At 42.2% G+C, this 15,299-nt stretch overlaps 1 protein-coding gene across 2 annotated transcripts in view; it reads left to right on the plus strand.

Moving 5' to 3' along the window:
• The first annotated feature begins 232 nt into the window (after nt 1-232).
• The window catches only part of LOC129193822 (uncharacterized), an 89,104-nt gene continuing 74,037 nt past the window's right edge, over nt 233-15,299 (plus strand). For both annotated transcript variants that reach the window (XM_054798506.1, XM_054798505.1), the window contains exon 1: nt 233-383. The gene's annotated coding sequence lies outside the window, so the exon portion shown is untranslated. The remainder of the gene's footprint in view (nt 384-15,299) is intronic.

A 15,299-nucleotide genomic window follows, 5' to 3' on the forward strand; every position in this document is an offset into this window, starting at 1 on the left:
CATACCAACTCGACGGGGGTGTTATGTTTCTGTTTGTCATTTTTTTAGTCGTATCTGCTCACAAATAGTTCACCTTTGTTTTACATGCGTGTTTAATTTACGTTAAATTGCATACATGTTTGACTTCTGTTTTAGCAAGCGTTATTGTTAACTGTCAACTGAAACTAGTTTATCGACATTCCCCCGCCCCTCCGGCGAGGTCGACGTGAAAGCGGACATTGTTAGGATGGAAAGAGGAGAGAGAAAGCAGCTTGGAGCGCTCAGCTGCTCGCAGTCTTGCTTCGCTCCTCAGGCGACTGAGACCGCTGTGGAACTTTTCTGGTACTTTCCCTTTCCCCTCTCCATGGAGATGTCCTAACTTGGGAAGAGCCTCTGCTGGCCAGGTAGTAAATGGCTTCTATACTCATGCAAAGCTATGAGGTTAATAACGCTGTTATTGTAAAACTGTATTTTCCAGGCAACACGACAACCATGTTAGTTTACTGTAGGTCGTTATTGTGTGTATTTTAGTCTAATGCTGTGTGTGCACACGCTTCATGATATACTGCCTTTCACCTGTTCAGGTGAACTGAAAGCAGTTGATTCATGTGTTTTGTGTGGTTGCATGTATGGCTAACCTGTTGCTGCATGTTAGTCTGTACTCAGCTCTAAAGTCCCTCGACATTTACCATCTGTGCGATCACACATCAAGCTGTTCGTGTGTATGACAAACACACACACACACACGCACACACTTTTTCAAGACAAAACAAAAGTGTTGAAGAGGCTGAAGAGATGCCCTGCAATCTGCAACCGCACATTGCATGTTTGCTTCCTCTGGTGACAGCCATTAGTTACTCCTCATTAGGACTCCTAAAAGTCAGCATTATGCATTATGCATTTGAGCCGTAGTAGATTGAAACAATAGCACACACCACTGGGTTTTGTTTCTGTTGTCAGGGCAGTGAGGACGCAAGGCCTGAGGTCAAATAAACATTTGTTATGATGAGTCATATGCTGTACCCTAAACTGCTGTTAAAACGCTCAAATGCAACTTTTAAGATGCACAGTGGTAAGGACTATCTCCAGTATCTATCTATTGTTCCTGTTGGAAGAAGGGAAATAGAATGAGTCTGTTCCACGGTCAAACTGTCACCACCATAAAACAAGTATTAAATGCCCAGTCAGTGTTTTTTTTTTTATAGCATTTTTATGCATTTTATAGCTCAGAGAACACCGTCCAGCCTTTCACACAGAACCCTGCTAAGTGTAAAGTATAAGCTACTTGTCGGACAGCAACAAGCTGGCTGGAGCACCAAGTGTCGGTGTTAACTGCACACTCTAGTTTAAGCACTGAGAAGATGCTTTCACACAGACGTCATTCCGCCTCTGTTACAGCTCTGGAAAGTTGCTGGGTTGACTTATCCGGACTTCACTCTGTGACTGAACAGCAAAGGGGAAAATTGTGCCTTTTGTTTGAAAGGATTTACATTACATGTTTATTTTTGAATGATTATTTTAACATGAAACCTTTACACAGCAGGCTTAGAAGTCAACAGCGCTGACAAAATGGAGGGACCAGGTTGACCAACCCTTTTTTTTTTTCAAGTTTTGCAGGGAGCATCAGAGCTGGAACACAGGCGGGACAGCTTCCTGTTTGAAAGTGTGTTAGCGTACACTGATAACTGTACATGTTAAACAGGTTGAATGCTTTTTGCTTTCAAATAGCAACGCTAGCGTGCAATGCACTTCAAATGATGATGATGACTGATGATTGCAAGTTCCTTTTATTCTGTGGGCCAGGAAGTCGCCTGTTTTGCCCTTCTCTACTGTTGCATGGCGGCTTGGTTGATCTCTGTGGACACCTTAAACAAAAAACTGGTTTAGCACCAGCAGGGCACCCTAATGGGGAATACCTGGGAGTGTGTGTGTGTGCGTGTGCGTGCGCTCCACTCTCACGGTTTGATTTACTGCTCTGGAAGTGTCCTCGAATCATGTCAGAGGAGCACATACCGGTTCACCTTATAAGGAACCTGTTCAGACATATTCACAATAATATACAGTATGGCCCGCTTTTGCATTTCCTGCTGTCACACTATCATGCAAACTGATGTTGCAAGAGTGCTGCTACCGGAGGCTTTGACTGCAAAAGTTCCCACGGGGACTTCTTATTGACAACGCTTGAATTTGAATGCCGCATTGAAAAGTGCTTGAATACATTTGGATACAGTGCTAAAGTAGATGTTTATAGCATAAAAGCATGTCTTAGAATAAAGATAAAGTGCACTTTGACTACTGTGTAGTTTGTCATGGCTGTGAGGTGCCAACGTGCTTAGAAGGTGCTTGAATTTGAGCTTGGAATATGTTAAACATGTCCATTTATGGCCGCTGGGCCACAAAAACATAGAAACCAAAGCGAATTGAATCCATCTGTTTCAGAGTCAAACTGTCCGCATTGCAAACCCCTTTAACATTCTTAACTAGGATGTCCCGATCCGAACTTCAGGATCGGGATCGGCTGCCGGGCCGCTGTATTTTTGAAGATCAGATAATATCGGCTTCCGCCACGAGATCGGGCCGACCTGGTTGCCGTATAACGTTCGTAACTCTGGGCCACACTCCAACACAGTAGGTGCGGTAATGCGCCTTAAAGCTGGTTGCCACTCGACACCCGCCCCCCGCAAGAAGAAGAAAAGGCAACACCTCGGTTTACCGTGGTGAAGTTAGTTTCACGTTGGATATTTGTCTCCGTAGCTAGAGCGGAAGTGCACACTCACTGTGCCCTGACTGCTGTGTCACGGTGCAGGGAGCTCGCACGGGAAGTGTTGCTGTAACCACTGGTTGTCTATAATAGGGACCATCAATAAATTACTAATGCGTTGAAGAGAGTTGTCAAAAGTGTCATATATTCTAAATCACACTACAAATGGATCTATAACCATGTCAAATGATTAGTCCTACCCTAAATGTGTTTTGCACACTCATTTTTTTCCAATGTTATCTTTTACTGGGTGGACTTTTATTGGAGGTTTGCTACAAAAGCCAAACAATATTGTTGGTCATGCTGTGTAATAAAAAAGTCAATTCAGCAATACTTTGGTTGCATTATTTGTAATGCTTTGAAGAGCTACGTTTATAACCATATTCAATTCCACAAATTCATGTTTGTAACAAAAGCTTATTGTTAAAAAACAAAAAAAAGGATCGGTACCGGATCTGCAAGACTATTTAAAAAAACAAAAAAATCGTATCGGATCAGAAGCCAAAAAATGTGCATCGGGACGTCCCTATTCTTATCATTGTATGTGTAAAAAGACATTCATATGCATGGTACAATTAAAAGAAAATGAAAGGAAATAAAAATACTCAATCACATACACAAATGTTGTATATAAAAAAAATAGTGTGTTTACCCTTAAGACCTTTGATGACTGATGACTGTGTGCCCGGGAGGAGAGTCTCTTCACCTCAACCGCAGACTTGCAGTGTGCATTCAGCCACAGTAAGTTGTAGCTCCGGTTTTTATGGCAGTCGTCAGATTTTCCTCTTTGCCATCGCCTGTGATAGCGTCACAAAAAGAAAACGCAAGTAAAGAAGAAACGGCCTACACCTCAGCAATGTGTTACAGTCGACAAAGCAAACAGTGATTGTTTAAATGTGAAATTAAGATGTGTGCTTAATTCTATGTTGGGAGTAGGCCACGACTAGGCCACTAAGAAAAACACTTGTGGGCCACAAATGGCCCCCGGGCCAGACTTTAGGCACCCGTGCCTTAAATGCATACTGACGTCATTCAAGTTTTGCGCAACTTTAGTAATTTTTTGAAAAAAAAAGGACTCTCAAAGCGATTTGAGGTCAAAATGTAGTGCGCTACTTGGCTGCCGCCGGCAGAGGCGCCGTTGAGTGAGTCTCAATTAGTTTGGCTGGCTAACGAAGGACAATCACCCAATCAAAGTTGGACAACCATCCTTATCCTCTGTAGTCAGCATTCCCAGAGTGTGTGCGTGTGTGAGTGTTTGTGCGTGCTTAAGTTGCACATTGTGTCGTAGAAGCAGCTGCATGCCAAGCAAGGCACTGATCTACTCTACAACTCTGCACAATCTGCCCCCCCTCTCAGTTTCTTTTTGTCTTTCTCTGTCTGACTATTTTCCTGTTTTTCACACAGTCAGTGTGTCATTTAGCTTTCTGTTCCTCTCACACTGAGCCTCTTTCATGCCTCTTCTGGCCCTGAAGCCAAGCGACCAGAAAAGAGTTTATTTGCCATGCCTTGTGTGTCTATGTAATGTGTGTGTGTGTGTGTGTGTCCTCATGCTTCTCTCTCTTCATTTTAGTTTTTTTTTTCTTCCTCTCAGTCGTAACTTTGACTGAGAAACTCAAACCTATCGGCAAACACCGCCCTGACTCTTCTTCTCGTGCATTTGCTCCATGTGTGCCCTCCTTGTTAACGTGACAGATTTGCGGGTCTGATGACTCGACGCCCACCTGAAAAGAGAGGAGAAGAAAAGAGGCACTCTCTCACATACCCCCCACCCCCAAAAGGCTCCCACTTGAAGATGAAAAGCATCGTGGTAATGCAGCATGCCCCCATTGTGTTGTTTCTTTATGCAAGTTTTTAACAGTAGCATTCTAGTCATTAGTTTATTGCGTTTTCGGAGCCTGAGAACACACTCCTCCGTCTGGGCATGTGCCAAAGCAGTAATGGCGGAATGCAGCGTTGCGGTGACGTTTGTTATCTTGCATAATGAACAACAAAGTCTTTATTCCCGTGTGCGTGACTCGGGATTTTGCATAATAGTCGAACATATCATTTCGGATGCATTCAGTTGCGCAGACTTGACTGGAAATGTGTGTCTACGAATAGTGCACTACTTGTCTACCACCAGCAGAGGCACCATCGCACAGTCTCAACAAGTTGGCTGTCTTGGGAAGGACAACTTGATGTCCTCCTTAGATTCACCCTCCGGCGAGCATTACTCTACAGGAGTTCAGAACGTTCTGAAAGATAGAGATTATCGCAGCCTATTAAAAGAATACAATATAGGGTACATAAAATGAAAAATACAACTAAATAGGAAATAGTCAATGCATAATTACATTTAATAATAATAATACAAATAATAAAGAATATTTTACATGAAATATAATGAATAATAATATACAGGTTAAATATAATATCTAATATATTTAAGTATAAAAACAATATTTTAAAAAATAACAATGAATTGGTAGTTAATTTTCCACATAATCAATCAAGGAAATGACCATACTGCTTCGCCAGCTACTAGACTGATACGCATACTAAAGAAGCCAAAATCTTTCGCGGATTTTTTTTGTGTTTCTTTTTTGTTTTATTACAGTGCATAAACGCTGTGAGCGGCTGAGCCTGGCCCTTTAAGAAGAGCTCCATTGTGGGAAGTTGAGTGTCTATCTCTTCCCTCTCTCGTCTGTCTGCACCACCCACTGTTTTCTGCGTCCTGATTGACTGTAGACCATTGTCAATCAATTTCCTTCGTGCCGTCCCGCCGTGTCTCCTGTGTCATCGCTAGCTCGCTTGCTCGCCTGTAAATGAATCTTCGCTTGGTCTGCAGCACTATGTTTAACAAGGATACAAAAACGTGACAGTACAGAGGAACGGCGCCAAGACGAAAAGGCACGGTCACCGGACTGAAATATGCGTGAGTGGCTTAATCATTTCTTGTGTTGATCATTAAGATTGATCATTAAAATTCAACTGTTTTGTGAGTGTTTAAACAAGAGAGAGATGTGAGAAAATGTTATTACTTGTCTGAGAAAAGTGGATAAAGTGTACGGTGAGGGGTTTTACAGCCTGAAGACATACAAGTATATCATTGTAAGAAAATGAAGTTGGTTGCTTCACTTATTGTGGGCTATTTTGGGAACCTATCCCCCACGATAAACAAGGGAAACACTGCACCTGAAAACAAGCAATCAATTTGAAATCTGTTCGAAAACAGAAAGATTTGATTTTTAAAAAAGTGTTTATAAAAGGCTAAAACTAATCCAGTTCATGTGCATGCTTTTTTTCCCGCTGATGATGAAGTGTGGACCTATTGTCTTTCGTAATGTTGTTTGCATAAATGAGTCAAAACAAGCTGCGGGCCTCCAATGCTGCAGTGGCCCCAAGGCCACACTTTAGACACCCCTGGTATAACCTGTATGTGCGGAGATGAGCTAATGTGCTATCATAACTGGCCCACAGTGCCTGTTTTCAGTTAATTGCCCTGCGTCGTATGTACATTCCAGCCGTCACGCAGCACAAGTTAGACTCGCGTGTTGTGTATACAGCATCTGAGCTTGTTTGAGCAGATCCCTTGTTTGCACCTCTACAAATTAAAGCCGCTATTGTGCGGCACAGACAAGCTAATTGCAGCAGACGCACACCGTAGAACCTGTTCTCCGCCGGTTATGCAATTGTTTTTGTGCTGTTCCTTCACAGTTCCCCGCAATAGCCTTTCGTCATTCAAATCATTTGACATTTTATTTGCAAGATGCTCCCTCCAAACGGTGGCCTTATTTTCCTTTGCACGCCCAAACTTGAGGGAGGAGTACGTGTGCAGACGACGTACGTGTGTCTCAGGGACTCTTAGCAGTTTGGTAGAGATTTGCATGTCGGTTTTACATACACCTGCAGGTGCTGTAGCAGACAAAAAGTGAAAAAAGCAGCTGCGGCAAGGAGATTTGCAAGTGCTGATCTCGCCAAAGGGAGATGAAGAGATCAACAAAGTGCTGGATTAGAAAGGTCTTTTGCCAGTGTTTATATAACCAAAATATTTAAGCTTTCAACTTCTCCGCTCTTTAAATTGTTTTTGTTCCTGAACAAGCCGCCACACAATCTTATCACTTCTTGACTTCTAACAGGTACGGCATTTTTACATACGTCGTACACCACATTGCACTAACAGTTTGGTGAACCCTGGTCAGATGTGCGCGAGAAACGCAACGCGGTACTCAAAGCGTACTGTCCTACTGCGACCGATACAGCAGAGAAAGTCTAGGGGTCAGATATTTGTGAAGGAAACGTTGAAAGCTGGAAACTTAGCGATACGAAGAAATCCTCAACTGAAATACGCAGTATGGGCAATAATCCATTTTCCTGTACACGACCACTAAAATGCCTTTTATACATGGACGTCTACTTTTTTCAGCTACAAAATCATCAGTCTGCATGTATTCTTACCACCTCTGTGCGTTTCTGTTTAAGACCCGCCTTCCTGCATGCTCTGACTGTATTAGCCATCATTATTATTATTATTATTATTATTATTATTATAAGGAATTTCCTAGGGATGTTCGATAATATCGGCCTACCAGTATTATTGGCCCGGTATTGACATAAAAATCAGGTAATGCTTCTTATTCTGCCGCAACTAACGCCCCCACACGTTATATCACTGGATAGTCGGTGTTTCACGAGACGATACACGAGATTGGGTCCACGAGACGAGATGAGATTTTAATGTTACTGTATTTTTAAGAAAAGTACAATGAAAAAACATGTAATAAATACATACTGGACAAACAGACTTTGAATTGAATTGAGTCACAAAACAATGCAGGTGCATTTTGAAATGTTTATTACTGTCCCCCAAATTATTATATCAACGATTATTGTCAACATTTTTTTGAGACCAAATGAACCACCAATGTTATAATATATAATGTTAATAATAATTAAATATATGCATATATGTAAATACACTATATGTATATACAGTATATATCCTTTTGTTGCCACCACAAATTCTCCATACTGGCTCGTCCACGTCTGTTACCTTGCATTGCTCCTCATGAGACAACACTCCTGTGCTGCGTGTATGCAAGGGGCCCTGCCTCCCCTCACAGAGATAGACACTGTATGACTGACAAGAGGGCTCACTTCGTTCAAGCCTTTGTTTCATAGAGCAAACGCGCCAAGGGGCTGAAAACAAACACAGAGTGAACCTTATTCCTGCCTGTTTGGAGACGAGAGGCGAGGAAAACAGACGCCCATACCACCCGGCAATATATTGTGGCCGGCAAAATTATGGAGTTGATTTTCATTTACGGTGTGAATAATTAATTAATTTATTATCGCGAGACTTCTCGTCACGTTTTAATCTTGCGAGATCTCGTGACGCCCCACTGGATAGGCGTCGATGGTGGGTAGTGTGCTATTAATAGTGTGTCCCTGTCTGTGTAACCGTGGCGACGTAACTCACGAACAAAGTTGAAAACAGGCCACTTAATTACGAACCCGCCCTTCAGGTCATACCGTGCTAGCATGCTAGCAACCTGAAAGAAAACAACCCAAATGGAGAACAACGATGCCAACAAACTGGTTAAAAATCCTTTCTTACCTCCCATTCCATCCCGCTTGCTGCTGTAACAAGTGAATTTCCCCGCTGTGGGATAAATAAAGTACAAATACAAATACAAATTCTCCTTTTGTCTCTGGCCAAAGTCACGAGTGATGTACAAGCAATGGCTAGTTTGCGTTACGTCGACAACAGCTGATGTCCATGTTGATGTAAATGGGTTCCTTTGTAACGTGTTGCTGGATTTTATTGGCCTCTGGGAGGAAGCCAGCAAGACAGAAAGAACATGCAAACTGCACACAGAAAGTTCCCAGCCTTCATAAACACATCTGTCTTGTTCCACTCACAATGGCGTGCAGTCAGAGGGGCTGTAGCCGAGCCCCCTCGTGAATGAATGGAGCGATGGAATGCTGCCTATGGTTTCCCCAAACGCCTTCTCACTTAGGATTACACACAACCACGGCCTAAACGTCGGCTTATGTAACTTCTGCAAGGTTATTTTTTAAAAATGCTTGTTAGTTGTTGTTTGTGGCGCTGGCTTGCAGCGTGTAGGCGCGCTGCCACTTTTAGAGCTGTGAAATTGCAGGCAGTCACTGGCCCGGGCAGGAACTCCCATGTAAACGTACCCCCGACAGATTTAAGGGCTCTGGTTGGTGTGCACGCAACAGCCACTCACGGATAATGACGGAAACCACGGGCGGAAAGGCAAAGACTCATAGCGAGGAATGGAGGCAGTGTAATTAGCGGGGGGGGGACCTGGTGTATGGAGGCATGAGAGGGTCACTGCGTCAGGGGAAAGGGGGGCCCCCCTCATATAACTTTTTGTGCTCAAAGTGAAACACCTGATCTTGCGCCTGTCAAGCATGTCAGCATTTCAGCTGAATAAGTCGCCGGTCTGAGACAGGGGTCGCGACCCTGAATACATAACACACCGCACAGAGGGGCCTGTGTTGCGTTTGCAGGTTGCTAGCCACCATACGCAGACCCGGTTGCACGGCCCGGTTTCCTGTAAGAAACACCGATGCAACGTAGATGTTAGCATTTGTTTCTTTCGGGCGGGATTCCTGCATTAATCACACCACAAGTTTTCATTGTTGTCCACTGTTTTTTTGTTTGGTTGCCATGGGGAGGCACTCGAATTTCTGCAGACATGCACTGGTGACACGTAGAAACTGTCATGTTAAGTAAGATTAGACAAAAACTCATCAGCAGCACATGACAGTCTGCACAGTTCGCCGCACGACATCGTACTGAGAGGTGTTTTAGCCACTCGAGCGAGTCCAAATGTTAGACATGTAAGAAATGAGCCTTCGTGTCACATCTTACAGTCATGAGCACAGGGGGAAGTGTTCTTATTGATTGCTCAGCACTGAGAACAGAGAACAGCAGGACTTTTTAAGGCGAGGATCTAAAAGCTCCACCTTTGACGCAACTGATTAAATGACGAGTAAAAATGCTTCGAGCCTCATTGTTCACTTGTGAAGAAGGAGTAATGTGATGGTGCTTCTGCTCACTGTCCACCCCCACCCCGGGCCAGCGGACACTAGGGGTGATGGGCCGAGTCTTCAATGGTATGTCTTGACCTCTCGTGGACCATTTTTATGACCTCCGCCTCGCTGCTGGCGAGCGGGGTGGCGGCGAGTTCAGCATGAATGGACGATCCACCGTGCAGACTTTGAAGTAAATAATGCCTCCCGCTTTTGTGCCTACAAAGAAACAGCGATTTGGCCTTACTTTCATTCCATGACAACTACAACCAGCATGTTGCCAAAGAAAAGTCAGACTTTCATGTTGCATACAGTATTTAACTGCAGTACAACCTCTATGGCAGGAAATGTTCTACCGAGGGCCACGTACTGAAAAAGGAAAGGATGGCCACTTTGAGTGTAGATGTGCTAAGACGCTTCTATGTATATATGTATTTCAAGAAAAGAACCAGCAGAGGTGCTGTCGATTCAGTCTCAACTAGTTTCCTGTACTATGAGGTCAGCTGTGGGACCTCTGCCGACCTCTGTAACAACACTTCCATGAAAACAGGAGTCCGTAACATTCAGAGACGGATTCCTCCAATCTCCCGTCCCATTAAAAATAATATGACTAGATTTGGTTACATATTGTACAACCTCAGGGGTATTGGACCTTGGTTCCAACATCTCTAAATTCTCCTGAGTGCTTTATTACGATACAATGATCTATTTCTTTTACTTTCCTGGTCGCTGCCACCGTTCAAAGTCTTGACACCAGACGCGCTTGGCACAAGTATGCAGTAGCCCGAGCCAATCGGTGATGGACACTAAACACCCCATCAGAGAGCTTTGCGGGGGCCCCAAATAGGCTTCTATTCATCTGCCTGCACAAATCACAGCTTGGGCAAGGAGCCACATTATCTTAGCTGCCCTTTTCTAGTGCCCTTCCTAGTCACTGGCTCTCATGAGCCAAGAGCTGCTGTCTGCACCCCCTGGCCTGGTGGACACGAGTCTGACTGGAATGACTATCAGATTGGAGGCCATACTGAATGTGGAATCACCTAGCAGCATCTATACCGAGGTGTCCAAAGTGCAGCCCAGGGGTCATGTGCGTTTTTTTTATTGGCCCGCGGCACATTCTAAAAATATAATTTCGCACGAAAAGAGAAGAAGTTGTTATGTAAAAAGAAAAAGTCGTAATTTTACGAGAATAACAGAATATGTGGAAAAATAACAAATACATTTGTAATTTTTGGGAAATCAGGTTGGGTAAAAAGTTATGATATTGTGGGCAAAAGTATTATGGGAATAAAGTCATAATTATAAGAAGAACATTTACAAGAAGAAAGCTGCAATAGTAATTGCTGTAATTTGACAAGAATAAACTCAAAATATTAAGTGAAAAAAGTCGCAATTTTATGAGAATAAACCTGTCATTATTAGGCAAAATAATGTAATTTTATTAGCAGAGATGAAATATTAAAGACATTTTTTTATTTTTTTAAAGTCGTAATATTTTGAAAAACAAACAAAATAAACTAAAGTTGTAATTTTTGGAAAATTAGGTTGGGGAAAAGGTAACATTATGGGAATAAAGTCAAAATATTCTGAGAATAGAGTCATAATGTTATGAACAATGTTTTAGGAAGGTTATTTAAGAAGAAATATTTGTAACACAGCACAAGTGGGGGAAAAAAGACACAAAGACTGAAGTTCATATTACCGTCATTTCCAGACCATAGGAAATGACGGTTCCTATAGACCGGTTTGTAAGCCCCACCCACTAAACTTAAAGACAAAAAAAGATTTGTAAATAAACACTATATGCCACACCAGCTCTAAGCCTGCAAGTGTCCATGTCGTGAGATAGGATTTTTAATACACAGAAAGATGCTAGAGAGAAATTGTTGATTAAATAAATGCTTTTTTCCCAAACAGTGCGTTGTAACATGGCTGAACAGTACTGAACAGTGCGTTGTAACATGGCTGAACAGTACTGAACAGTGCGTTGTAACATGGCTAAACAGTAGCCTACCAGAAAAGTCATTCATTGCCATCCTCCTCCTCCTCCTCCTCCTCCTGGGAACTAAAACCAACTCAACTAAACCAACTCAAGTGGTCTTGACAACCATCACAATTGAATAACCTCAGAATTCCTTCGTCACACACTTTGTCAGTCTCTCTCTCTCTCTCTCTCTATCTCTTTCTTTCGTTGTCGCTCTTCGTTGTCTCGAAGCAAACTAGCCATTTAGGTTGTGCTATCGTCTTCATTCAGTCCAGCCTTTCAAAACCCGCCGGTGATAGCGGACGCTTGGTTCAAGTAGTCCAAACAGAAGCTGTAGTAATTCTACACTTGATCAAACTTACTTAAGGTGTGAGATCGCTGCGTAAGACTTCAAAACGTGATACTGGTTTCCACTTCACTCATCCATGTCACTACTTCCTGAAGCTGCACTCAAAGCATCATGGGAAATGTAGCTTTAGCCATTAGCCGCATGACTGAACAAGCTGCAGGGTTCAAAGCATGAGAAAAAGTAGCGGCTTATACACCAGAAATGAGGGTAATAATACGCAATTATTATTACGTAATAATATATTTTTTACCAACAGTTTATCACAACACAAAGCTGTTTATTCTTGATATAAGTATGTACCTTCTTAGCTAATCTACATGTGTTGCTTTACAAAATATCAAAGTGGCCCTTGCATCCTTTTTTCATGTGGCTCTCGGTGGAAAAAATTCGGACACCCCTGATCTATGCAGTCACGTAAAATAATTAGGCACCCCATTACAAACTGTAGATGACGTTGTGGTGCTCCCCTTGACTTGTGCGTTGTCTGGTCAGTTTCGCTCCTATACCATGTGATGCCATTGGACTGGGATATCACTGTAGCTGTTGTGATCGGTCAACAGTGGAGTACCAGCTCGCTCCACTTCTTTCACCATCAGGTTTCTGGTTTCTCCATCATGAGAAGCCGCTTCATTAAGTAAGCACGGCTCGGGGCTTGGTCTAATTCATACTCTGCCCTCTCCCATGACCCCCCTGCTAGCATAAACACTGCGTGAATGTCCAGTCGCACACAAAAGGAGTAACTCCTTGCACGGAAACGCCACGCTCCCCTACTCTCTTCAACACCCACACTAAACCCCCATTCGCTTTGCTTAGGTGTCAGTGCTAATCAGCAAAAGTAATCTCACAGTCATCAACAAGAACATTCCCGTCTTAACTCCCAACAAGAAAGCGTACCAGCCCGTCTCTTCCTGCAAGAGGCCCAGTTGTGCTCCACTGACTCTCCAGGATAAATGGAGATAATGGGAGTCATATGCCGGCAGCTGGTTCAGGACTAGCCAAAGTCAAACATTTATAGTTTAGAAAAGTAACACAAATCCTCGCGTTTCCTCACTGGTTCCCCCAATGCACACAGCGGGTTGTATAAGTGCAGCAGCGACCTTCACTTCACACGTAACCACATGTTACACAGCCAGAATCACACTGAGGCCTGGAAGAGCCATTAGCCTCGTGTTCACTTGATTGGGGGGGTCAGGGGGATCTGAAACGTGCTCTCTAATTGGCGGTCAGCAAATGAAGGCTGGAGCCTGAGGTCACCGCAACTATTCCTGCAGCCGAAGGCTAAAGGCCTGGGGTGGGGGGGGGTGTAAGGGGTGGTGAGAGGCAGGGGGAGCACTACCATAAAATGTCTTCAAGGTTGGCAGGTGTGTTAATGCCATTCCTGCTCATAAAGTGGTTGTACAGATGAATCAATTCACATTATCAGCTTCTCAATGGTACTTCTATACAAATTTCCCCTGGGGGGCATGATAGAAAAAATTGAGAACCACTGCAGTAGAATAATAGAAGTTAGGATGTGGGAATATGAACGAGCAAGGTGAGCCCATCAACACAAACGAGCCAGTATTGCAGAATTTATTCGAAAGTGGTGGTAACGCAAAAGGAAACAAAACCAGCTCGCCCACCTCAAACATATCCACTAGCCCCACAGACTTGGGGGAAAAAAAAAATCTACACATGGAGATGCCGAGCCTTCTTCCTGACAGTCATCCCTCACTGAGACGTTTGAGAAAAAAGTCTTAATACAGTAGTATGACAATAAAGTAGTACATTTCCGACATTATTCTTGTAAAAAAAAGTCATAATATTAAGAGAATAAAGTCGTAAATTTATGAGAAAACAGTTTTAATTTTACGAGAATAAAGTCGTAAACTTCCAAGAATAAAAGTAGTAAATTTCCAACATTATTCTCGTAAAAAAGAAATCGTAATATTACGAGAATAAAGTCGTAAATTTCCAAGAATAAAAGTTGTAAATTTCCAAGTATAAAGTTGTAAATTTCTGAGAATAAAAGTCGTAAATGTACGACATTATTCTTGTAGAAAAAAGTCGTAATATTACGAGAACAAAGACGTAAATTTACAAGAAAAAGTCAGAATATTATTAGAATAAAGTGGTATGTTTACAAGAATAAAAGTTGTAAACTCACGAGAATAGAGTCATAAATTTACGAGAAAAAAGTTGCAATCTTATGCGAATAAAGTTGTAAATTTCAGAGAATAAAAGTAGCAAATTTACAACATTATTCTTGTAGAAAAAAGTCGTAATGTTTCGAGAATAAAGACGTAAATTTACGGGAAAAAGTCTTAATATTAAGAGAATCAAGTGGTAAGTTTACAAGAATAAAAATTGTAAATTCACGAGAATAAAGTCATAAATTTACGAGAAAAAGTCGCAATATTATGAGAGTAAAGTTGTAAATGACAGAGAATAAAAGAGTCGGCAAAGTCAAGACAAATGGAACAGCATGGAATCGTTTGTGTTGACAGAAAGTCATTGCAAAAGAAATGCTGCTCTTTAATAAAGTTCAAAAGCCAGCATTTCAAAAAATGACAGAGTCCGCGAAAATGCACGTCACAAACGTAAATTCCACAACTCTACAGAGTGAAAGACGACATATTAAAGGAAATACCGCATCATTATATGATTAATTATTCTTATTATAATACAACAGTGGATGATTTGATGTCAAAAATGCTGACAATAATATCATTTCGCGTCAATTTGTAGGGTGAGAAACATTTCAAAACAAAGCCGCATCGTTTTGTGACTCCGTGAAATAAAAAAGTTTGTCGTCCAGTCATATTTTTTCTTTGTACTTTTTTTAAAAATCAATGTTGAAGTCTCATCTCGTCTCGTTCTCGTGGACCCAAGCCCGTGCATCGTGTCGTCTCGTGAGGCCTACTAAAACCTATAAGTACCGTCCAGTTACACAGTATGAGAACGTGCAGTGACTTCCTATCCACTGCAAAGTAGGCTTCAAACAAAATGCACACATTTTATGTGTGTTCTTAGATTGTTAGCCACCGGAAGGAAGGTTTGTGTATGCATGAAAGCTTTACTGTCATTGAGGTGAAGACATGCAACGAAATGTAGGTACGAGTATGAAATATCATATGAAAACAGGCAATTCTAAATAAAAATATGCACAAGTGGAGGAAAACGATGTCAACAAACTGGTTTAAAAA

The sequence above is a fragment of the Dunckerocampus dactyliophorus genome, chromosome 14 (genome assembly GCF_027744805.1).
Source record: "Dunckerocampus dactyliophorus isolate RoL2022-P2 chromosome 14, RoL_Ddac_1.1, whole genome shotgun sequence".
In the NCBI taxonomy this organism is placed as follows: domain Eukaryota; kingdom Metazoa; phylum Chordata; class Actinopteri; order Syngnathiformes; family Syngnathidae; genus Dunckerocampus; species Dunckerocampus dactyliophorus.